The sequence below is a fragment of the Schistocerca serialis genome, chromosome 4 (genome assembly GCF_023864345.2).
Source record: "Schistocerca serialis cubense isolate TAMUIC-IGC-003099 chromosome 4, iqSchSeri2.2, whole genome shotgun sequence".
Taxonomy (NCBI): Eukaryota; Metazoa; Arthropoda; class Insecta; order Orthoptera; family Acrididae; genus Schistocerca; species Schistocerca serialis.
In genome coordinates, this window is record NC_064641.1 from 757,904,924 (window position 1) to 757,929,823 (window position 24,900).

At 41.4% G+C, this 24,900-nt stretch overlaps 1 protein-coding gene across 1 annotated transcript in view; it reads left to right on the forward strand.

Moving 5' to 3' along the window:
* LOC126473303 (endothelin-converting enzyme homolog) overlaps positions 1-24,900 on the forward strand; it is a 632,708-nt gene that overhangs the window by 238,987 nt on the left and 368,821 nt on the right. The gene's annotated exons all lie outside the window — the stretch shown is intronic.

The window sequence follows — 24,900 nt, forward strand, 5'->3', positions numbered from 1 at the left end:
ACTTTGCAAACTTGAGGACACAAAATGAATTCTGCTGCGGAGTAGCTATTTTAAACATATGACCATTACCAAGCAAACCAGAAGGCAACTGACATCCAGCGGCTATTAATATAAAGTGGACTATGTATTCGTTTCTCCAATAGCCGAGCCGAGTCGCAGCGATCGATAGTTTGGACAAAATAAAACTTTGTAAAACTTGTATTCTTTTTTAAACAGCCTGTACTTTGCTTAGATTAGTCAGCTTTGAGCAACAGTTTCCTTAAGTGCAAAAGGAGCAAGAAGAACGTCATTTGCGCTTGGAACATGAGGTGGCAATGCGCCACTCTGATTTTTGGATACCAACAGTACCAAACCAGGAAAGCAGTCTGTATTGCAATGCAAAATGGATATTCTTTCTTACAAGAATGTCTGAAGAGTATTATGTTGTGTGTAAATGAACTAGGGGTATTCTAGTGTACTGCGCACGTTACTGCTATATCAGATGCAGTGACCTTGGATCGAACTGAAAGATGCATTCCAGAAGTTTTTTGAACGTATACTGACGCAGAAAATCGCATTAAAAATACTTAATGTAGATTAATGAAATTTCGGGAATAATTTTGAATTGATTAACACTGCAAGACCACAGGTTAGTGTAACCGCGAGTAAGCCACTGCAAATGTGAAATGTTGGTGTAATCGCCAGAATGTTGAATGCAAGCATTCAAACGTGCATGAATTGTGTTGTACACCTTCCAGATGTCAGTATGTGGGATGCGGTTCCATGCCTGTTGTACTTGGTCGGTCAGTACACTATTTGTGGATGACGCTGGACTTGTCGGATGACTTCCCATTCATGTTCGACTGGAGACAAATGGCGCAAATGGCTCTGAGCACTATGGGACTTAACATATGAGGTCATCAGTCCCCTAGAACTTAAAACTAACTAACCTAACGACATCACACACATCCATGCCCGAGGCAGGATTCGAACCTGCGACCGTAGTGGTCGCGCGGTTCCAGACTGTAGCGCCCAGAACCGCTCGGCCACTCCGGCCGGCGACTGGAGACAGATCTGGTGAAAGATCAAGCCAAGGCAATATATCGACACTCTGTGGAGAATATTGAGTTACAACAGCGGTGTGAGGGTGAGCGTTATCCTGTTAGAAAACACCCCTTGGAATGCTGTTCATGAATGGCAGCACAACTGGTCGAATCAGCAGATTGACGTAAAATTTTCCAGGCAGGCTGCGTGCGATAGCGACGAGAGTGCTCCTGCTGTCATACGATATCGCACCGCAGACCATAACTCGAGGAGTAGACCGGTTGGTTGCAGGCCCTCAACTCGCCTCCTACTAACTTATACGCGGTCATCACTGGCACCGAGGCACAACCACCTTTCATCATAAATCACAACAGATCCCATCTTGCCCTCCGGTGAGCTGGCGTTTGCACCACCGAAGTCTCAAATGGCGGTGGTTTGGGGTCTGTGGAATGCACGCTACAGCGCGTCTGGCTCGGCGCTGTCCTAGCAGTAACAGATTAGTACCAGTTAGTTGTGTCACTGTGGTGCTGACTGCTGCTCAAATGGAAGCTGCAGATGCAGTGCGTTGTGCCTGAGCCGTACGACGAACACGATGGCCTTCTGTCTCGGTAGAGCCACGTGGCCATCTGGAGCCAGATCTTCTTGCGACTATACATTCTGGTGACCACCGCTGCCAGCAATCATATAGAGTGGCTACATCCCTGCCAAGTCTTTCTGCAGTGTCGCAGAGGGAACATCCAACTTCTCGTAGTCCTATTACACGACTTCGTCCAGACTCATTGAGGTTCTGATAATAGCGTCAATTTCGCCTCAAAGGCATTCTTAACTAACATCAACTTACCACGTCCGAGCTCAACGCCCACGGCCGTCACGGCGGTGTTAAAGGGCATCCTGATAGTGGGGCGACTGCCGCCACGTTTATGCGACTGACGCGACATTTGAATGTAAACAGTCATATTTTGTCTGTAACGGGATCATATTCAGCAGTATCACCTTCAGTTGCATTCACCGATCACAACGTTCCTAAAACTTTGTAAATGAATTCTGGGATCTATGTTTACAGCTTCAAAATAACAAAACCACTGATCCAGTTACATTTTTACGCTAAGATCGACACGATTCCGCAACTAATCGCCAATAGCAAGTGCTGTGGAATTTTCATCCGAATGGATTTGATGTCTGCCTCGATGTTGACTTGAATTTTAGCGCAGTCGCCTTTAATCGGGAAATATTTCGGAACTCAAAAATTTAATCAAAATCTTGTAACCGAAACTGTAGCGTATTTGAGAAGTACTTCTGCATTTTCACAAACATGCTTATTATTATTATTATTATTATTCTGGATTTACAATGTGAGTACATTTTTCCAGCACCTATTCTACATTACAGTAAGTCACTAATTATTGTTCTCCACTCTTCTCTATTTGTCCATAAATCTTCAGGAATGTTGTTCTTCCTCATTGCTGACTGAACTCCCTGTATCCATGTATCAGGTGGTCGTCCCCTTTTTCTTCTTCCAAATGGTACCCAGTCGATAAAGCATTTTGGTAGCCTTTCCTGTTCCATTCGTCTGATGTGTCCATACCATTTAAGTTGTTTGTGCTCGATGAAATCAATAATTGAATTTTTACATTTCATCTTGTCTCTGATTACTTCATTTCTTATTCTTTCTCGTCTTGATATTCCTGCTGAACGTCTCCAGAAATCCATTTCTGTGGCTAATAATTTTGATTTCAGTTGCCATTTTGTTGTCCACACTTCTGAACCATATGTAATAATGCTCCTAACTATTGTTTTAAAAATCCTTATTTTGTTATCAGTTGTTATGTGTTTGTCCCAGAGAATTTCATTCAATAAAGAGATTGTCGTCTTTCCAGAATTTATTCTTGATCTAATTTCTTTGTCCTGTTTCCCATCATTTGTAATTTTCACACCTAAATATTTATATTCCTCAGTAGCTGTTATTGTTCCCATCCCTTCTTCTAATATTAAGTCTCCATTCACTCCACCAATTACCATGTACTTTGTTTTATTCATGTTTACATTTAGACCTGATTTTTTTATATTCTTGAATCAATTTTCTGGTCATATACTCTATGTTCTCATAGTCTTGGGCTATAATCAGTTGGTCATCTGCAAATTGTAACGAGTATATTGTTCTATCATTTATTGGTATTCCCATAGCGTGACATTTTTTCTTCCAATTCTGTAAAGTTACTTCTGTATATATTTCATACAATGTAGGTGAGATGCTACATCCTTGACGTAATCCTTTTGTGACTTGGAATCCATGTGATAGATATTTACCAATTTTTATTTTTCAAATAGAATTTTTATATAAATTTTGAATTGCTTTAATTATTCTTGGATTTATTCCTATTGATATTAAAGCTTATGATAGACAAAATAACTTTATTTAAGACAACATTTTGTACATTTTCATTTCTGCTTGAATTTTCTGAACTATACGAACTCGTCGTTCTTTCAACCTAATTTTAACCTCATTTAACGGAAAGAGATCTCAGACAGCTGGTCTGAAGAGAACGTCGAACAAGCAACAAGTCCTCTGGAGCAGGTGACATTTCCCCAGAATTAGTGTTTTCTGAACGTATTTGTCTGAGGCGAAGCTTTGCCTGGAAGTGAAACGTGAGCGATACACAGTTCAGAAAAGAGAAAAGGAGTTTTGAAATGAGGTGTTTCAGAAGAATGTTGAAGATTAAATGAGCGGATACAGTAAATAATAAGGAGCTACTAAATCAGATTGGGAAAAAAACTAAATTTACGGCACAACTTGGCCAAAAGAAGGGGTCCGTTGTGGGACATGTGAGGCATCAAAAAATTTTCAGTATGATTATGGATGGAAGTTTGGCAGGTAAAATTTGCACCAATTACTTGTGTGACTTTTCTGTAAGTGTTGGTAGGTGCATTCCTATGAGTGTTTATATGCACATCATGGCATTAGCAGAGTTTGTCATGGAATTTTAATTTCCCAGCGTTGTGGTAAAAGTAGTGTCGTGCATTCGATTTACGCGTGACGTTCAGTTACATCCTGTCGGTAACGACATTATCTTTAACCGCAGTTGAACTTTATGCAAGCACGAAATTTCTAAAAATTTTCAAACTTCGTATTTCTTCCACGGAATTGCAGAAAATGATTTACATCATTAATCAATATCGGCCGCCATTGGTTGAACTAGAAAAGAATGTTTAAGGTTGAGCAACATGTAAACTGTTTCTATTCTACTGATTTTTGTTTATTTCTAACTAGTTTTTGGTTCAATGAGCCATCTTCTTGAAACAACTGGCTATCGTCCGCAAGGGCACTAGTTCTTAGGTAACCACACATGTCAGCAAAGATACAATCCACTTGCACAGGATGCTGTGCACGAAATTTGTTTTTAACGTTGCCAATTACACTTACGGAATGGACGATATTAAATGCAACAAATAAACAACACAGTATTACAGAATTACAGGTTATATGGTTGTAATGCTCAAGTTTGTGGGGTCGTGACATCGGTTGAGAAATGTCAAACTGAGCACTGTTCATTTATGTTGTGCACTAAACAATGTTTTTTTAACATTATAAATTACATTTTACACAGCAGATAATATTTAACTCATTAATAACAAAATACACATGATTACAGGTTACTTGGTTGATGCTACTTTTTGTGAGGCCGTGTCATTCGTTTGTTAGAGTAACACAAGTTACGTTGTCGTTATGGTGAAGTTTGCGAGATAAGCAAAGTAAGGAATATGCAGTTCTATTGTGTTTTAATTTCGTGTAGTCGTATAAGTCATTGTGACGGTCTGTAGGGTATGTGGTCGGTTGATTGCATGATGGAGGACATAGAGAAGATCCAACGGAGAGCAGCGCGCTTCGTTACAGGATCATTTAGTAATCGCGAAAGCGTTACGGAGGTGATAGATAAACTCCAGTGGAAGACTCTGCAGGAGAGACTATCAGTAACTCGGTACCTTTGTTTGAAGTTTCGAGAACATACCTTCACCGAGGAGTCGAGCAGTATATTGCTCCCTCCTACGTACATCTTGCGAAGAGGCCATGAGGATAAAATCAGAGAGATTAGAGCCCACACAGAGGCATACCGATAATCTTTCTTCCCACGAACAATATGATACTGGAAAAGAAGGGAGAACCGACAGAGGCACTCAGAGTACCCTGCGCCACACACCGTCAGGTGGCTTGCGTAGTATGGATGTAGATGTAGATGAAACTTAAAGGTGGGGATGTCCTCATCTGTGAATGACCATTTAGAACCAGCTGGGGATTTTGAGCTAAATGTTTGTTTACCTCAAATTCTTCTAACAGCCTGTTCCCTTCCTTTCTTGATTATATGTAGCACTTCTGTGTGGATTTGGTATGTTTGCCCTTCCTTCAGCACGTGTTCGGCAAAGGAGTCTGATTCATGCAATCTCTCTTTGCATTCGTGTTCAGTCAGCCTAGTTGCTGTAGCCCTGCCTGTTGACCAATATACAGTTTTTTGCAGTCATTGCAAGTGAATTTTTAATGTTGCGAATTTGTAATGTTACTTAATAAATCTGTTTCGTCGTTGCTGTTGAACAAGACACGTTCCACATCATTGCGAAGTGTCGTATTCATGATCTATGGAAGAAGTACGAACCTAATCTAATCTAAGGTATAGTGGCTCTTACATAAAATGAAGTTCTATAATTGCAGTACTTGAGTGTTTTGGCTAATTTTTCAGATAGCTTTCGTAAATGTGGGATAGTACACCAGTTGGTTTTAGATATGACTGTTGCTGCAGGGGGATCATACACGTAGGGCAACATTTTTCTTCTTTGCTTTTTTGTGTAGAATTTTGTCTGTTACGTCAGGGATACAGACATTGTTAGATGCAATACATTTAATGATGTTTGTTGGAAAATTCTGTTTTGATATTGGTATGGATGTAAGACGATGCACCATGGAATGCAGCATTTTTGTGTGTTATTGGCTGTTGTGAACATGAGGGCCTTACTGTGTCTGTTGTGGGTTTTCTGCAAATTTTGAAAGTATTTTTATTTTTAGTGATTTACACGTAGAGGTATAGTGTCCCTTGCAGACGCTAGTCAGGTGTTTCAAGAAATGGCCCAGTAAGCCGAGAACTTGTTAGAAATAATCAAAAGTCAGCAGCACAAAAACAGTTTACTTGTTATTCAATCTCAAACATGGAATGATTGTATCAAGAAGGGACGGAAGAGTCCGTAAATCAGAGAACAGTATCTAACTTTGTCAATTCATACACCCGAGGGACAACATAAGAAAGTAAATTGAACGTTATTTTTCGTACTGCCTGTATACAGTGTGAAAAGTATTTAAACCGATAAACTCTGTGAGGTTGTAGGGGACATCAAAACAAATATTTTCCCTTATGTCACTCTTTCCCATGAGGAGTATTTAAACCGATAGAGGAAGATTTTCTGACGGCAAATTAATTAAACCAGCAAACACTTATCCATTTTTTTATGACCAAGAGACAACACATTAACACAACCAAATTCCAATTACAGTAGATTTTCAAAAATGCCTCCATTGACACGTAAACAAAAGTTACACCATCGGATCATGTTCTGTCTGACACGGGCAAAAACCCCAGCAGTATCCTGAATTGTTCCTTGCTGCTGCTACTATCCGGGCAACCAGATCCTCTTCTGATGCAACAGGAGTTGCGTAAACAAGGTTGCGCTTCTCTCCCCACACAAAAAAGTCCAGAGGGGACGTATCTGGGGATCGAGCAGGCCATGGTACAGGACGACCTCTGCCAATCCGCGTTTCTGGGAACCGTCGGTCCAGGGATCGACGCACACGACGACTGAAATGTGCCGGCGCCCCGTCATGTTGGAACCACATGCTTTGTCTTGTAGGGAGCGGGACGTCTTCCAGCAATTCTGGCAATGTTCTGGCGAGAAAATTGTAGTAGTGCCTGCCATTTAAGGCCTAGGTAGCAGATACGGCCCAATTCAACAATCCCCAACAACACCGACCCACACTTTAACGAAGAACTGCACTTGATGAGCGCTAGTAACTGTGGCATGTGGGGTATCCTCACTCCAAACATGCGAATTGTGCATGTTGAAGACTCCATCACGCCCGAACGTTGCTTCATCGGTACAGAACACAGAGGATTTCACATTGTTCCTGGCACCACTGCGAAAACTGTGTTCTGGGTAGATAATCAACTGTTTCCAGATTGTGGACACGCTGTAAGTGAAATGGACGTAAGAATTGTTCTCGAAGGACTGTTCTTACATTCGTCTGATTCGTCCCCATGTGACGTGCAGTTGCACGAGTGCTGATTGAAGGATACCGCTCCACATGCTGCAAGACAGCTTCCTCAAATTGCAGCGTTCTTACCGTGCGACGGCGTCCCCGTCCAGGTAATCTGCTAAATGACCCGGTCTCACGCAGACGTTGGTACACAGCAGCAAAGGTCGTATGATGCGGGGTACGGCGATTAGGATATTGTTGTTGATAAACTGGCTGTGCAGCTCGTCCGTTGTGATGCGCTACGTAGTACGCACCAAGCATATCAGTGTACTCACTCCAGGTGTATCGCTCCATTAGTAGACAGAGAAAATGCACTACTACACTGGTGGACAGAAGTTGCCTACAACTGAAGAGCGTAATACGCCCTCTAACAACTGAAGATCGTGATACGGCCTCTAACAACTGAAGAGCGTAATACGGCCTCCACCAGTTTAAATAATGCTCATAGGAAAAAAATGACATTAGGGGAAAATATTTGCTTTGATGTCCCCTGCAACCTCCAAGAGTTTGTCGGTTTAAATACTTTTCACCGTGTATAAGAAGGGGGATAATAGCTCTCATATAGCACTTGCAAGCCGCGTTTTATCTAGTTTTACGAAGGTATGCTTAGTGTCCTGGTGCTTTTATCTATCGGTAAGAAAATGAACCACTATCTTCACGACACGGCATTACTCTCACTAACACCATAAAAGTATCAACGGTGTTTCGCGCTAATGTCGTGACCTGTGCAGAACGGTAAAGGGGTTCGCCGTGTAGGACCTCGTGTGGCTCCTGCCACTTTGACATGCCCGTTGCCGGAAGCGGACACTGTGACGAGGCAGGTGCGCGGTTATTGCGGATGTGTCGGCCGTTAGTACGACCCTACAGGTCGCCTCCCTCCTATGACGCCTGCGCAGTGGCTACGGCCTGCTTCACTAGGTGTGAAGGACAGCCTCCTGTCTAGCAGCCTAGCTGGCGCTGCGCCACAGCCAGCGCGTTCTACGTTAAGGGGCTCCGGAACGCCCTATACTTGCAATGTTAAAATAACGCTTATAAATTACATCTTTCCTCACAAAGTATTTGAGGTAGGAAGTTGAACTTTTTACAGATTATTTATTAGAATATGGGCTGCAACTTAACACAGGGATTTTACAAAATTTTAGTTCAGTTATTAAAGATGATTTTTTTTTTCAATTGTAATGAAAATTCACAACATTTTTTTGCGATTTTTTATTTATATATTCAAAAATATACAGTTTTTTGGAAAAAGGCTGTGTTAAATTATGCAGAAGGTACTGTGTAACATTTGCTGAAAGTTTGAAACAAATATGTTTGGAAGATCCTTAGAAAACATGTAATTAGTATGAGAAAATAAAAGTTTTGGGAATCGAGCGACAAAGATTGGATTAACTTTTTAGTACATTCCAGGTCCATAGGATGGATTATCTTCATCCTCTGCAAACTCCTCCTCCAGCTTCCTCTTGTTCCTCCTCCTGTTTACTCTTGCTTGTATTTCTAGACTCTTTACAGCCCTGTCTGCAGCCCGAAGGCGTTCCTTGTCTAAAGCAAGCATCGCTCGTTGTTGTGTTCGTAGATTTTGCTACCATTTTCTTCAGTTGCGGTCACTGCAACACTGTTCCAAAAGGTGGTCATGTATAAACACTTATCACATTTCAGTTGTATTTCACTAGCAAGTCCTACGTGCTTTATTATGGAGAGTTCCAGACCAACTTCACTACAATGAATACATCTTACACAGTTTGAAAAAATTCCTTTGAGAACCGACATATCAAATATTTCATTCACATCCGATTCGCCCATAAAACATTCATAGTTTTCACTCATTGAACCAAGCTTCTTCTGTGAAGTATTTTCTTTCCCACTTTGACTGCTATGGGCAGGTGTACTTGAGAGGTTAGGTTCACTCACTTGGTTATCGTCTTTATTGTTTACAGTAATAACACATACCTTTGGCTTTCCAACATTTCTCCTTTTCTTAAAAGCCTTCAGAGGATTTCTAATAACTTTACTTTTACTCATTATTATACTTCAACAAAACAGAGACTCAAGAAACAGAATTAATTACGAATATTTTCGAGATAGCGACAGAGTAAATAAACATGAAACAATTGACAATCACACCAGCGATATATATTGAACCATCACAGGTTAGCCACAACACATACTTTATCTCACATCACTAAAATGTACCTGATGAACACGGACGTTAATAATGACACCATTTGACAGCAGTTTAACAGCGCCACAGTGGGTCACGCCCATGTAGAACACATTTCAAAAAAAATTTAAAAATAGTTGTAGTTTTCGGAATTGAATAAATTATATATTTATTAAAAGGTAATAGTCTGCAGATTCAGAAAACGCAAAAAAGTAAAAATTGAACTTTTCATGATTTTGAGCCTTTCCGGAGCCCCTTAAGGCAGGCGACGTGGCTCCCAGCAGAAGACCAAACCTCACCAACATGCCTGGACGTTACTACGCATACAAATCATATGCCGGTCTATTATATTCCGCAACTGGGCTATACTGTTACGCCACCTTCCTCGGGACCTTCCAGTACAGATTCGATATGATTTTTGATATCGATGATAGTACATGTACTGTATCGATACCTTGATAATTCGGATCAAAGCTATATACAGGGTGTTACAAAAAGGTAAGGCCAAACTTTCAGGAAAGATTCCTCACACACAAAGAAAGAAAATATGTTATGTGGACATGTGTCCGGAAACGCTTACTTTCCATGTTAGAGCTCATGTTATTACTTCTCTTCAAATCACATTCATCATGGAATGGAAACACACAGCAACAGAACGTACCAGCGTGACTTCAAACACTTTGTTACAGGAAATGTTCAAAATGTCCTCCGTTAGCGAGGATACATGCATCCACCCTCCGTCGCATGGAATCCCTCATGCGCTGATGCAGCCCTGGAGAATGGCGTATTGTATCACAGCCGTACACAATACGAGCACGAAGAGTCTCTACATTTGGTACCGGAGTTGCGTAGACAAGAGCTTTCAAATGCCCCCATAAATGAAAGTCAAGAGGGTTGAGGTCAGGAGAGCGTGGAGGCCATGGAATTGGTCCGCCTCTACCAATCCATCGTTCAACGAATCTGTTGTTGAGAAGCGTACGAACACTTCGACTGAAATGTGCAGGAGCTCCATCGTGCATGAACCACAAGTTGTGTCGTACTTGTAAAGGCACATATTCTAGCAGCACGGGTAGAGTGTCCCATATGAAATCATGATAACGTGCTCCATTGAGCGTAGGTGGAAGAACATGGGGCCCAATCAAGACGTCACCAACAATGCATGCCCAATCGTTCACAGAAAATCTGTGTTGATGACGTGATTGCACAACTGCGTGCGGATTCTCGTCAGCCCACACGTGTTGATTGTGAAAATTTACAATTTGATCACGTTGGAATGAAGCCTCATCCGTAAAGAGAACATTTGCACTGAAATGAGGATTGACACATTGTTCGATGAACCATTCACAGAATTGTACCCGTGAAGGCCAATCAGCTGCTGATAGTGCCTGCACACGCTGTACATGGTACGGAAACAACTGGTTCTCCCGTAGCACTCTCCATACAGTGACGTGGTCAACGTTACCTTGTACAGCAGCAACTTCTCTGACGCTGACATTAAGGTTATCGCCAACTGAACAAAGAATTGCCTCGTCCATTGCAGGTGTCGTTGTCGTTCTAGGTCTTCCCCAGTCACGAGTCATAGGCTGGAATGGTCCGTGCTCCCTAAGACGCCGATCAATTGCTTCGAACGTCTTCCTGTCGGGACACCTTCGTTCTGGAAATCTGTCTCGATACAAACGTACCGCGCCACGGCTATTGCCCCGTGCTAATCCGTACATCAAATGGGCATCTGCCAACTCCGCATTTGTAACCATTGCACTGACTGCAAAACCACGTTCGTGATGAACACTAACCTGTTGATGCTACGTACTGGTGTGCTTGATGGTAGTACTGTAGAGCAATGAGTCGCATGTCAACACAAGCACCGAAGTCAACATTACCTTCCTTCAATTGGGCCAACTGGCGGTGAATCGAGGAAGTACAGTACATACTGACGAAACTAAAATGATCTCTAACATGGAAATTAAGCGTTTCCGGACACACATCCACATAACATATTTTCTTTCTTTGTGTGTGAGGAATGTTTCCTGAAAGTTTGGCCGTACCTTTTTGTAACACCCTGTATACCGATAGTACCGCAAATTAGTGCTTGCTTTATATTTTTAACCTTTTTTTGAACGAAATTGAAATTACGCTGTGTTCCAATTAATCGACTTGAGCATTTCAGAACGAAACCTCTCACTTGGAACACAAAGCAAAATATCGGAATTATGTCACATTTACGTGCATCACCTCGAGTATAAAATCAGCACTCGAAACACTTCTCCAGATTATTTGTAGACATTTAACGTAAGTATGAAACTTTTTCTGTAGCATTTGCATTTTCTTGATACTACATGGACGCTAATTTCTGTATGGTGCGAAAAGTGGCAATTGGCACTAAACAAAGAAAAGTGCGAGGTCATCCACATGGGTACTAAAAGCAATCCGATAAATTTTGGGTATACGATAAACCGCACAAATCTAAGGGCTGTCAATTCGACTAAATACCTAGTAATTACAATTACAAAACAAAGACTGCGCTTTGTTGGCAGAACACATAGAAAATGCGACAAACCCACTAAAGAGACAGCCTTCATTACACTTGTCCGTCCTCTGCTGCTATATTGCTGCGCGGTGTCGGATCCTTACCGGGTTTGATTGACGGAGGACATCGAAAAAGTGCAAAGAAGGGCAGCCTGTTTCGTGTTATCGCGCAATAGGGGTGAGAGTGTCACTGATATGATACGCGAGTTGGGGTGGCAGTCACTGAAACAAAGGCGGGTTTCTTTGTGGCGAGATCTATATACGAAATTTCAATCACCAACTTTCTCTTCCGAATGCGAAAATATTTTGTTGACACCTACCTACGTAGAGCGAAATGATCATCATAATAGAATAAGATAAATCAGAGCTCGAAAGGAAAGATTTAGGTGTTCCTTTTTCCCACGCACCATTCGAGAGTGGAATGGTAGAGAAGTAGTATGAAAATGGTTCGATGAACCCCCTGCCAGGCACTTAAGTTTGAGTTGTAGAGTAACCATGTAGATGTAAATACATTTTGAATCTTATTAAACTTTAGTAAACGTTTATTATTTTTCCCAACGCCAATCGCTATTTCCAATTCCGATACTCTGCATTTATTAAAAATTTTAATACTCTTGATGGTAATAAAAATGAAATTACTGTTTCTTGCTTGCTTTTTACGGTTGATAATAGCCATTTTCCGTTCATGCTTACTAAGACCGGTATTACACTGTCAAATTTCTTTGACAAGGAAAATGCTCAAATATTCGTCATATTACTTTGACAAAGATCTTGGACAGAGCATTACAGTGTCGTCAGTTTTTTTGGTTCAAGTCCCATCAGAATGGCGGAAGACGACTTGTTCACTATGCTCTGCAGTTGTGTGTACAACAATTGCATTATTGGAAGATGACTGAGGCCGCGGGTTGCATGGCGAGATAATAAAGGCATGCAACAAAATTTGTTATGGGAGCTCCAAATCGAGGTCGTAAAGTCGTATGAAAATTACTTGTGAATGGACAAGAGTACATTTCGGTATACGCCCAGGGAAGTTGCACCTCATGTAGCAAAGCAGAGCAGTCACCTTAGATATGCTATAACCGCAAAAGATAGACTTGGTTGGTTTGTGGGGCGCTCAGCGTCGTGGCCATCAGCGAAAAGACAGGCTTTATTTACCGTAACGCTACGATTTCTGGCAACAGTAGAAAGCCACTGCAGCTTACAGTATAGCACTTGAATATCGCAATGCGCATTGACGAAAATAATACCAGAAACGTGTGAAGCTATTTATAAAGCACTGAAGGAGGAGTATCTGAAGGTAAATAAATGTTTGGTATGCTATACTGGCATTAAGAACTATTTTTATTTTTTGTTAATTAAAAAGTTATAGATTGTGTTCCATCAGGTACAAAATTGATAGAAATTTATGGAACAGATGAAACAGTTTATAACGAGCGCCATCTGGAGAACAAAAATAGAGTAAGATGAATCGAAAGCCATTAAAAAACTTTTTTGTTCTACGTCATATCGCCCTCTTGAAGCTGCGGCTGTGGTTCACCATGGGCGATTTCACTCTCTTCTTGTGACTCTTGAGCCTCTATTTCACGCTATAAAAATAGAAATGAAAACCGTTATTTACATATAGTGTCAGACATACATAAATATTTTTCCAGATACTCATACGCAGAGAGGTGTGGGAGCAAATAGCAAATCATTTCGCGGAAAAGTGGAACGCACATGACGCAATAGGGGCGTTGGAAGGAAAATGCTAGAGTGTTTTCAAAAAGCAAAGACCTGAAACGTCTTCTCGACAGATCGATTTTGGACTATCCTGAAGGCAGAAAGCTAGCAAACAGAAACATAACACCAGTGGTTGTGCTGGCAGAAGACGCTTTTCCTCTAAAGGGCTTCATTAAGGAGGAACAGATGTTTAATCAACAGATTGTCACGAGGAAGAGGACTACTGGAAAGCACCTTCGGTATTCTAGGCAGTCGCTTCAGAGTTTTCCTTGCTTTCAAAAACTACCGCCAGAAAAAAATTACTACAACACTAGCTGCTTGCACACTGCGTTACCTAGTAACCAAGAGGAGTAAACATATGCACTCGTCAGGAAACTGTGTCTTCAGTAGCAAGAAACTGCACATATCTTGAGTCACAAAGCACCAAGGAACTACAGGAAGTGCAACTTACAGGTTTCCAAGCTGCCTCTGAATGTGCAGTACGTGGAAGAGCGTTTAGAGACGAGTTTTAAAACATTTTACAGTGGCTGTGGAAAAGTGTCCTGGCAAGACATTCACATTTCCTAACCAAATCGAAACAAATACACTCACCTCAGAAACTTCGTCAAAGATGGATGTCTCTCTTGTTGACACTTTCACTCTCAATCTCGCCGACACTTTCATCAGCTGTCGTGGATTCATCTACGAATCTGTCGGAACTAGTACACTTGCTGCTGGTAAACAACGTGTGTACTGGCTCTAATTTCCCTCATACTTTTAAATATTTGTAATTAGCAAAAATTGCAAAGTATTTGGGTATTATGTGAACGTTTTTCTCAATTTGTCGGTTTTATTAATGTTCAACCTATATGTTTAAATAAGTGTCGTTACGTACTTTTATCTTCTCATTAGAAGAAACCATTGATTCCTTTTCAATGTTAACCTGGTGCACATCCAGGTCGTACTTCACGGCTAAAGGCTTCCGCAATTTTTTTGTACCTCTCCATTTCCCTTAATTTCTGTACTCCGGAAGTCGCAAGTTATATAGCGCCTCATCTGCTTCATACATTTCTATCAATTTTGTAGTCCATGGAACATGCCATGGTGCACTGTTTACAAACTCTACAGACGTCAAACAGCTGCAGCGGTGCTAACGCCTCCAGCGGTTACATTTCTCATTGCAGTAAACAAAAGACGGACGCTTTCTTACGACGATAGATTTGATCAAACATATCGGGGGGAAGGCGACATTTAAAAAAGTTACATATTACACTACGTCCAACATACTGGAGAAATCTTACAGCGTAATACCGGCCAAATGAATCTGTACCTAAATATAATGTCGACACATCATAGTTACTACGTGTAACACATCAGTGGAAACATATTAGTGAAAGCATGGCTGGCTGTCAACGTATGAAATCGTCAGAGGACTCGCTTTGACCAGCACTTTACTACCGACGTGTTACACTTAGCAACGGTATTTACTAAGGAAGGAAGACCTGGTCGTCCGATAGATTTGTACATTAACAGCCATGTACTGAGCAAAATTTGTCTTTTGACGTGTTGCGCTTAGTGGCAGTGATACTTAGGTACAGATTCCTTAGTGAGATTGAACTGGGTTGAACTCAGCAACAATGGTGTTATGGTCAACAGCGTAAGCATGATCTGAAGATGGTAGTTTGTCAACCGAAACCAGTAATCAGCATATTGTAATTTTATTTTTAATGTGATCTAGATTTTTAAAAATTTTAACAAGTATTACATATTGATGTATCTCTTTCGCCCGATGGTGACATGTCTTAAAAAACGCTCATATTTCTTTGCGTTCTACAAAATAATCGAACAGCATAGATATTGTAAGTCCCGAAACAAAAGTATCGGTACTTAACTATGTCTTAATATTGGATCATCTTAGAGCACACACGGGCCGGAGTCTCACGAAGTTCAGATGAAGACGCATATAGAAAGAAAATTGATATAATCGTCAACAGTGAACTTGTTTGTATTTTTAACAATTCTCTCTTCATAACAACTAATCGAATTATTTCTTTTGCAGGTTTGTCAATCCTTTACCATTCCTTGTATGAGCTGACGAGAAAGAGAGGAACTTTAAAGATGGGGAAAGGTAAGTAGTTCCTCGTTGCCTGTATTTAAGTTTGTAATATAAGTTAAGACGACGTGTATTTTAATTTAACATAGTGTGAGAATGCGCTGTGTCTCAAAAACAGTGAAAACTACCTGGTATGAGTAGCCTCATTTAAATGAAAAAGGAGAAAAGTTGTATAATAACTGGGTTAAACATGAGCCTGCCAAGCAGAGTAGAACAGTCGAAGCAGCTGTTCACAAGACATGTCATTTACTACTTATAGGAATAGTTCACAACATCTTGCACCAAAAAAGTGTTAGAACCTCAATTTTCCCGTCTGCACACAGACATTAAGACCGCCGCCGAAGCGAGTGCCAACACAGAAGCATGTTCCTGGAGTAGGGTGCACCACCTCGCATGCTTTTACAAATCGAGCTGGAAGAGACTGGGCGTGTTTGCGTAATCCACCGTTTTGACGCAACAGAGCGGAAAGAATGGATTGTGTTTCGTCAGATGAGCGGCGAGGCCAAACGATCCATCGAATAGTGTTATGTGGGTAAGGGTACACTCAGGCTCATGGGAAGACGTGGTAGTGCCTGAAATAATACTTACAATAGGGAGCTATTGGGACGTCATCAAAGTAATCACAACAGCACAGTTAGTACAACAGTTCATAAACTTACAAGAGGAACTGGAACACGTATTCAAATGGAACGTTGCCGTTATTGATTGTCACATAACTCGAAAACTGAGGAATTTAGTGCACACGTTGACACACGAAGTGTTTCTTTGATGACGAGACAAACTTTGTGAGATGAAGGAGAAGGCAAATATATAAATTCCTCCGGATCCGGTAAGGACCAGCGTGTGGTGTTCTTGTTTTGAGTGACTTCTGAGGAACATGAATGATGAATTCGTGGTGGTTTTTGGTTAAGCGTGTTCACTTCTACAGCAAATTTTCTGTTTAGCTTTAGGCATCACACCATCAACAGATTGCGATACATCTCAGTAACAAACCGAGTAACAGCGACTAGAAGCATTCTTGATGTATGGTTAAGGTAATTTAAAGCCATTTGCTGCTTTCAAGTTTTAACAGGGTGTATTTAGCTAGTGGTAACACCTAGCGGTACGATTTACCTTTTGTAAGAGTAAAACGAGAACTCTTGCCAACATAACTTCGCAACTCTGCGCAACTCTGAGCGTTTTCTCTTTTAAATCGAATTTAGTTCATTTTAGGGCATTACACTTCTATTAGGTCACAATGCGAGGTTGCAACATCAACACCTAAGTTCACAGCAGACAAAATTTGCGAATCCGAAACTGATATTCGTGTTTCTTTGCATGTGGTTGGTTGCCGCTTTTAAGTTAAATTAATGTATGTTGTACACAAATCAGCCCTGATCAAAATATACCGCTTTGACAAAAAGGGCTATCGTGAGTTGGATTTTCACGCCGCAGTCACAAATGGTGTAAATACTAAGAACCTCTTAGAATTATACGCGCCTGAATGTAACAAGTGTGAACCCGCGAAACAGAACGCGAGAACTTCAGGCAGTAGGCGTGTGCTGCAGAAAGTCGAAGCCGCAGAGAAAGCGCTGATGCAGTGTGGTATCACATATGATCTTAATGGCTTTCGTCCAGAGAAATCAGGTTGTGTCTGCTAGTTTCGAAACGCGACCAGATTTGCAAGAACCATGACATTTCTTCTTTTCTACTTTTACCAGCGTGCACTTGCGTGATACATTAAAAATTGACACTGCACTCGTTGGAAAACAGATTACTAGTTATGAATCAGCGCTGTTGCAGACGTTAATTACACAACCAGGAAAAGCACGGCGAGGTTAGAACTGGGTGCACGCAATCTTGGAGCTCATCGTATAGTTTATTCAGCAAACAGCAACATTATCAGAAACGCTCTTAGATACTCAGTGATCGACTGTATATCTAACTGATAACCGACAGAACCAATGCAAAGGAAAACTGCTTACTTTGGCGTTGCCTTCCTGCGGTACTGGTAAACTGTCTTCAGTTATTATAATCTTCCGCATATGTTGCTAAGGAGATTTGTCTTCAAGCTATACGCTGAGCCCAACAGCTTTTATTGGCCATTCACTACAAAATGAATTTAGCGTAACAGGTGTTAATTCGATGTAACACTGTATAATTAGGTAGGCTTCCGCGGCCAGTGTTAGGTGACATAATAGTTTTCTGAGTATCGAACAGTATGATACTAAAAAAGCTGAACTGGTGAAAGGAACATTTCAGCCATGGTTACAGCGACCGCCTCCTGGATCTTCATCAGCAGACCCAGAAGAAGGCCATTGTAACTGTGGCCGAAACACTCGTTTCTCCAAGATAGTTTTTTTAATTATCACGCCGTACGATACTGAGATAACTTTTACGTCAACCCGCCGTACGATACTGAGATAACTTTTACGTCAACCGATATAACCTGTTCAATATCTTCATTCAAATCCATGTTAGTGTCATCCGTCTGATGTATCTCTGGTATTTTGACTGATTATTGTATACCACCTGCAGAAGCCAAACAAGTTACCTTCTTCAAAAACGACATAAGAACCTGATGTGAATGTGACAGTTAATTCTGTAAGCGGAAATGTAACGCAGCTCATCTCCAATGTTCGATTTAGAGGGGGTAGTGCGAAGTGTATAGGCTGTTCCGTGCTGTCAGCTCCCTTTGCGTTTCTGTCTCCCCTAAGCAGATAAGCAAGTAAGACATAACTCTGCATCAGGAGATGGAGCACAGTTTCATGAATGAGTTTTGACTAACAACACTCTAATAATAATATAATAATAATAATAATAATAATAGTCCCTTTGCGTTTTTGTGCCTCCTAGGCGGAGAAGCAAATAAGACATAACTCTGCATTAGGAGGTGGAGTACAGTTTCAGAAATGAGTTTTCACTAACAACATTAATAATAAAAATGGTCCAAATGGCTCTGAGCACTATGCGACTTAACTTCTGAGGCCATCAGTCGCCTAGAACTTAGAACTAATTAAACCTAACTAACCTAAGGACATCACACACATCCATGCCCGAGGCAGGATTCGAACCTGCGACCGAAGCGGTCGCTCGGTTCCAGTCTGTAGCGCCCAGAACCGCACGGCCACTCCGGCCGGCATTAATAATAATAATAATAATAATAACAGGAAGAGACGTCTACCCTTGCATTGACTTGTCTACAGGAAGAATTCCAACAGGTTGACAGTCAGATTCTCGCATACAGGAAGACCATGTCACCAAGGATGATGGAAGTGGCAAAACATCTGGGAACTATAGAAAGAGATTAACAGCCCGGACATACCTCAGGATAATGATTAAGCATACGAGAATCCAGGACAAACCACGTAGACAAAGACAGGTGCCCTATAGGAAAAGGAAAGGAAGGAACAACGCAGCCAGAGGATGTGCATCTAACGGTAGAACATCAAAACCCACTCCAGACACAATAAATGAATGTCGTGGTCCTTAGTTGGCGTAAACTAAACAAGAAGATGAATAACAGCGCTAGTCTATTTTTTTGTACGTTGGAACGACCGTTCGTTTAAACCTTTTTACAATCAGTAGTGCAGATTGTCTCTCGTAATTAACTATTTCAGTGAATATTCTCTGTGTAGATCGTTCGAGAGATTTGGTTCAAATGGCTCTGAGCACTATGGGACAACATCTATGGTCATCAGTCCCCTAGAACTTAGAACTACTTAAACCTAACTAATCTAAGGACAGCATACAACACCCAGTCATCACGAGGCAGAGAAAATCCCTGACCCCGCCGGGAATCGAACCCAGGAACCCGGGCGTGGGAAGCGAGAACGCTACCGCACGAGCACGAGTTGCGGACACTCGAGAGATTTTATTTACCATTACAGGGATATGGAATAGAAGGGTCGCGTAAACTCAGTTGTACGTTAGGCAAGTGGCAGACTCAATTTTACTGGGATACGGAAAAAATGTAAGCAGAAATTGCTTACAAAACACTCGAGCGGCCCAGTCCAGAATGTTGTTCAGGTGTGTGGGAACCATACCAAAAAGACTAACAGAGGGTATTGAGCGTATACAAGGAAGGGCCACATGATAATTTTGACTCTCCACGGTCAGGAAGATCTTCGGGGTGTGATGAAGATCATTTAAACGCATTAATCCACACTGATCAACGTTGGTGCACTGGAGAACTGGAAAATACGATGAGCTGCGATCATTCCGCAGTCGTGCGACATTTGCATGCAATGGGGAATGTTCAAAAATAGGGTGTAATGGTAAAGCATGCTCCAAGCCAAAATCACAAAAATCAGCCGGTGGATACGTGCATCTCTGCTTGCTCGTCATTAGTTGGCTCGTGAACAATACCTATCATTGCTCTCCTGTATCGCCACTGGTGACGAGAAATGATGTCTTTATGCTAACATAAGGTAAGGAAAGCAATGGTTGTCCCCGTACAAAGAAATGCCTGCGCGTATCCCCAGAAGATAGTGTTATGCATCTGGTGGAAACAGCTGCGGTGTTGTGTACTACGAATTGTTTCCCCTAGCGTAACCATCACTACTGACATTACTGTCAGTAACTGAGGTATCTTGCAGACGTAGTCCAGGAACAATGGCCAGGAAGACTGCGTGAAGTGAAGTGATGCTATTCCTCGATAACGCCCTCCCGCATTCGGCTAGGCTGACAAAAAACACTCTATAAGAGTTGGGTTTGCAAGTCATTCTGCACTCACCTTATTCACCTGACCTTGCGCCCTCACATTTTCATTTTTTCCTCTCTCATCGAACAACTTTCAAGTAAATTGCTCTCTGGATTTTCAGTGCGCTCCGAACATGGCTCGACTACTACTTAGCCTCAAAACCACTTGATTTATACAGTTGCGGAATGAAGGAGAATGTATTTATTGGTGCCTAACGTTTCTGTTGCATGTATCTGTTGTGTTTAAACTTATGGAAAAACGCTACGAACTCTTGCACCAACGCTGTATATAGTGTGCTTTGCTAGAGTATCGTCTTTCAGCACATGATGAACACAGTAAGCGGAAAACCTTTTGTGATAAATTTAGGATTACCCTGTCTTCCACTCCAACCTGAAAATAACTACACTGCTCGGGACACCACCCTACATTATTATCAAAGCTGCGTCGTGAACGCCTCAAAAAAGCCATGCGCCACGCTTTCCTTTAAGCCCCTTTCACGTGATGGACTTTCTTGTCTCGACTGACTACTGCAGTGGCCCTGGCGTTATATTCCCCTACTGAGTCTTGTCTGTTTTGATTTGTCGTTTTCTCTTACATGTCATGGCCAAAACTGTGTGTGTCGCGAGAGCTGTTTGCTGTGCAATTTGGCATGTGAATGGTGAAAGTGAGGTTATAGAGAGACTACCGTTTTTACGGAAAAATCGGAATATAGTAACAAAATGTAGGAACAAATAATGTTAATAGAATTCGTTAAAGACCGAAGCAGAATTCATATTGGAAGTTCTTGTCAACGGTCGTGTGGTAAATTCTCTAACTCCTGAGAATGGAAAGAATAGGGAAAGTGTCATGCAAACGTTTCAGAATATAATTTCATGTATGCGCTCGGGAAAATATGTAGTCGCAAGCATATCCTACAATGTAGAACGCAGTAAATAGTGGCATTTTGCTTTATCCTTTGTGTCTTCTTTTCTTGCTAAGTGCCAAAAAACAAACAAAAATTATTTTTCTCGCCGAATAAAACTGACTTTTTCACTTTTGAAATAATTTTCGTTAAAATACGTTTATCCGTTTACATTCTTATTTTTCCATAGTATAGGTTTCTCTCTCTCTCTCTCTCTCTCTCTCTCTCTCTCTCTCTCTCTCTCTCTAAAACGTAAATATTTTTTGCTTTCAAATACTTCGTGTCCCTTACAGAGCAACACTAATGGGAAAAAAATACCCGAACCTCATGTAACTTTCTAGTGTACCACGAAAGCAACACAGTAAAGATTAAGAAGACACGGAAGCACAAAATCAATTCCTATGACAGGAGTGAGCTCGACTAGAATAGGTTATAACTTCCGATGTTAGCAGACGCCACCGCCAGTCCCCCTTGTCCGTGCGCATGCGCAGTGCGCAGCATACTCGAAAATTTAGAACAACTCACTCGGCACAATCTGTAGATCGTTGACCTCGTAGACACAATCACATCGTGGTTGGCTGCTAATTTACGCGCAGGCACGAAAGTCGCACGCACTTCGAGTAACCGATATTCGTCAAAAAGTCACTCATGTAAAACGGACCTCAAGGGGGCCTCACACTTTCAATAACATTGTCAAACTGTTAACATACTGACCGTCTGAGAGCGCGTATTGATACATTGTCAGTACTAGAAATATTGATGAGCAGTCATGATGGATCTCAAAATATTCTCAGTATTGTCAGTACATAACAGAATGTGTGAGGTAAAATATGGACGGTTTGACAATACTCGCCATTCAGATGTTGACAGAGCTTCAGGAACCAGTCAAAAATGGCTCTGAGCACTATGGGACTCAACTGCTGAGGTCATTAGTCCCCCAGAACTTAGAACTAGTTAAACCTAACTAACCTAAGGACATCACAAACATCCATGCCCGAGGCAGGATTCGAACCTGCGACCGGAGCGCAGGAACCAGTCACGCGACGTTAGTGTGCAGTGTTTATTTTTTCAACTCGCCGTTGTGTATATTATACAACTGACCAGTTTTTAAAGAGTCTTTTAACGTAAAAGAATTTTAATAGGCCTATACAAGGGTAATCATAGTATATGCCACTTTAGGATGGTTGACGGAGGATTTTCTATGACATTGTTTACTTTATTAATTTGAAAATATTGTACAGATTGTTGTTACACAACAGTTTTGAAAAATATTCCTATTTCGAAAAATGCGTTCGAAAACAAAGGAAGTAGGTTACAGTACGCTTGTTCGCCCACTGCTTGAATACTGCTCAGCAGTGTGGGATCCGTACCAGATAGGGTTGATAGAAGAGATAGAGAAGATCCAACGGAGAGCAGCGCGCTTCGTTACAGGATCATTTAGTAATCGCGAAAGCGTTACGGAGATGATAGATAAACTCCAGTGGAAGACTCTGCAGGAGAGACGCTCAGTAGCTCGGTAGGGGCTTTTGTTGAAGTTTCGAGAACATACCTTCACCGAGGAGTCAAGCAGTATATTGCTCCCTCCTACGTATATCTCGCGAAGAGACCATGTGGATAAAATCAGAGAGATTAGAGCCCACACAGAGGCATACCGACAATCCTTCTTTCCACGAACAATACGAGACTGGAATAGAAGGGAGAACCGATAGAGGTACTCAAGGTACCCTCCGCCACACACCGTTAGGTGGCTTGTGGAGTATGGATGTAGATGTAGATGGAGACTACTAAGAGGTGTGCGAAATGCATGTCAGTTTCAGCGAATTACCACAAAGTTTAAAAAAAGAGTTTTACTTTAATTACCTGTACAGATCCTAGCCAGGCAGATAAAATTGCTTCACAGGTTTCCATAGAATTTTACTAATTGTGCTTGCTGATGTTACAGAATTAAACTTCGAGCATTAGAACGGCCTGTCTGTCATCAGACATCTCAAAGTTACTCCTGATCTCTTGACGAACGCGACTGCCCCTCTCATTAATGTATGTTTCTTCTCTATTTTATCTCGTATCTACACTAATAACTTGTCGTACGATGCAGAACTCATCGGAAAATAATTTATGAAACCTTTCGGGTTCGTGATTCTGATTTCAGACACTAAATTAACATGCGGCCATCCGCTCCTTTTTTCAACCACTCTCGGACCCATTTCCTCGTTTTCCTTGTTTTCTATTGCTTTGAAGCTATAGGTAATATAATCGCAGCACACGCTTTCTTTTGGCTGTTCGTCATCTTAACCGTCTAAAATCGCCGCTGTCACCTGATACTGTACCACACAAGCGGCTTCTAGTTAAATTGCATGCTAATGGAGTATCTTGTCAGTTACGTGACTGGATCTGTGATTTCCTGTCAGAGAGGTCACTTCCGTACTAATTGACGGAAAGTCATCGAGTAAAACAGAAGTGATTTCTGGCGTTCCCCAAGGTAGTGTTATAGACCGTTTGCTGTTCCTTATCTATATAAAGGGTTTGGGAGACAATCTGAGCAGCCGTCTTAGGTTGTTTGCAGATGACGCTGTCGTTTATCGATTAATAAAGTCATCAGAAGATCAAAACAAATTGCAAAACGGTTTAGAAAAGATATCTGAATCGTGCGAAAATTGGCAGTTGACGCTAAATAATGAAAAGTGTGAGTGAGGTCATCCACATGAGTGCTAAAAGGAATTCGTTAAAATTCGGTTACACGATAAATCAGTTTAATCTAAAAGCCGTAAATTCAGCTAAATACCTACGTATTACAATTACGAACCTTAAATTGGAAGGAAGACATAGAAAATGTTGTGGGGAAGGCTAACGAAAGACTGCGTTTTATTGGCAGAACACTTAGGAAATGTAACAGATCTACTAAGGAGACTGCCTACACTACTCTTGTCTGTCCTCTTTTAGAACACTGCTGCGCGGTGTGGGAACCGTACCAGATAGGATTGACGGAGTACATTGAAAAAGTTCAGCACGTTTTGTTCCTCGAAATATGGGAGAGAGTGTCACAAAAATGATACAGGATTTGGGGTGGGCATCATTAAAAGAAAGGCGTTTTTCGTTGCGACGGAATCTTCTCACGAAATTCCAATCACCAACTTTCTCCTCCGAATGCGAGAATATTTTGTTGATACCGACCTACATTGGGAGAAACGATCACCATGATAAAATAAGGGAAATCAGAGCTCGTACGGAAAGATATAGGTGTTCATTCTTTCCGCGCGCTATACGAGGTTGAAATAGTAGAGACTTGTGAAGGTGGTTCGATGAACCCTCTGCCAGGCACTTACATGTGATTTGCAGAGTATCGATGTAGATGTAGAAGTTTTGTCAATGTTATTGATGGCGTAGGATCGCTTCAAAACATTGAAGGTCTGACAAACAAGTATTGTCAATAAATATTGAGCGTGTGCAGGCCCCTTTAGCCGCTGTTTTCTTCGACGCTCTTACAGCCTATAAGACGTCCAACGTAACT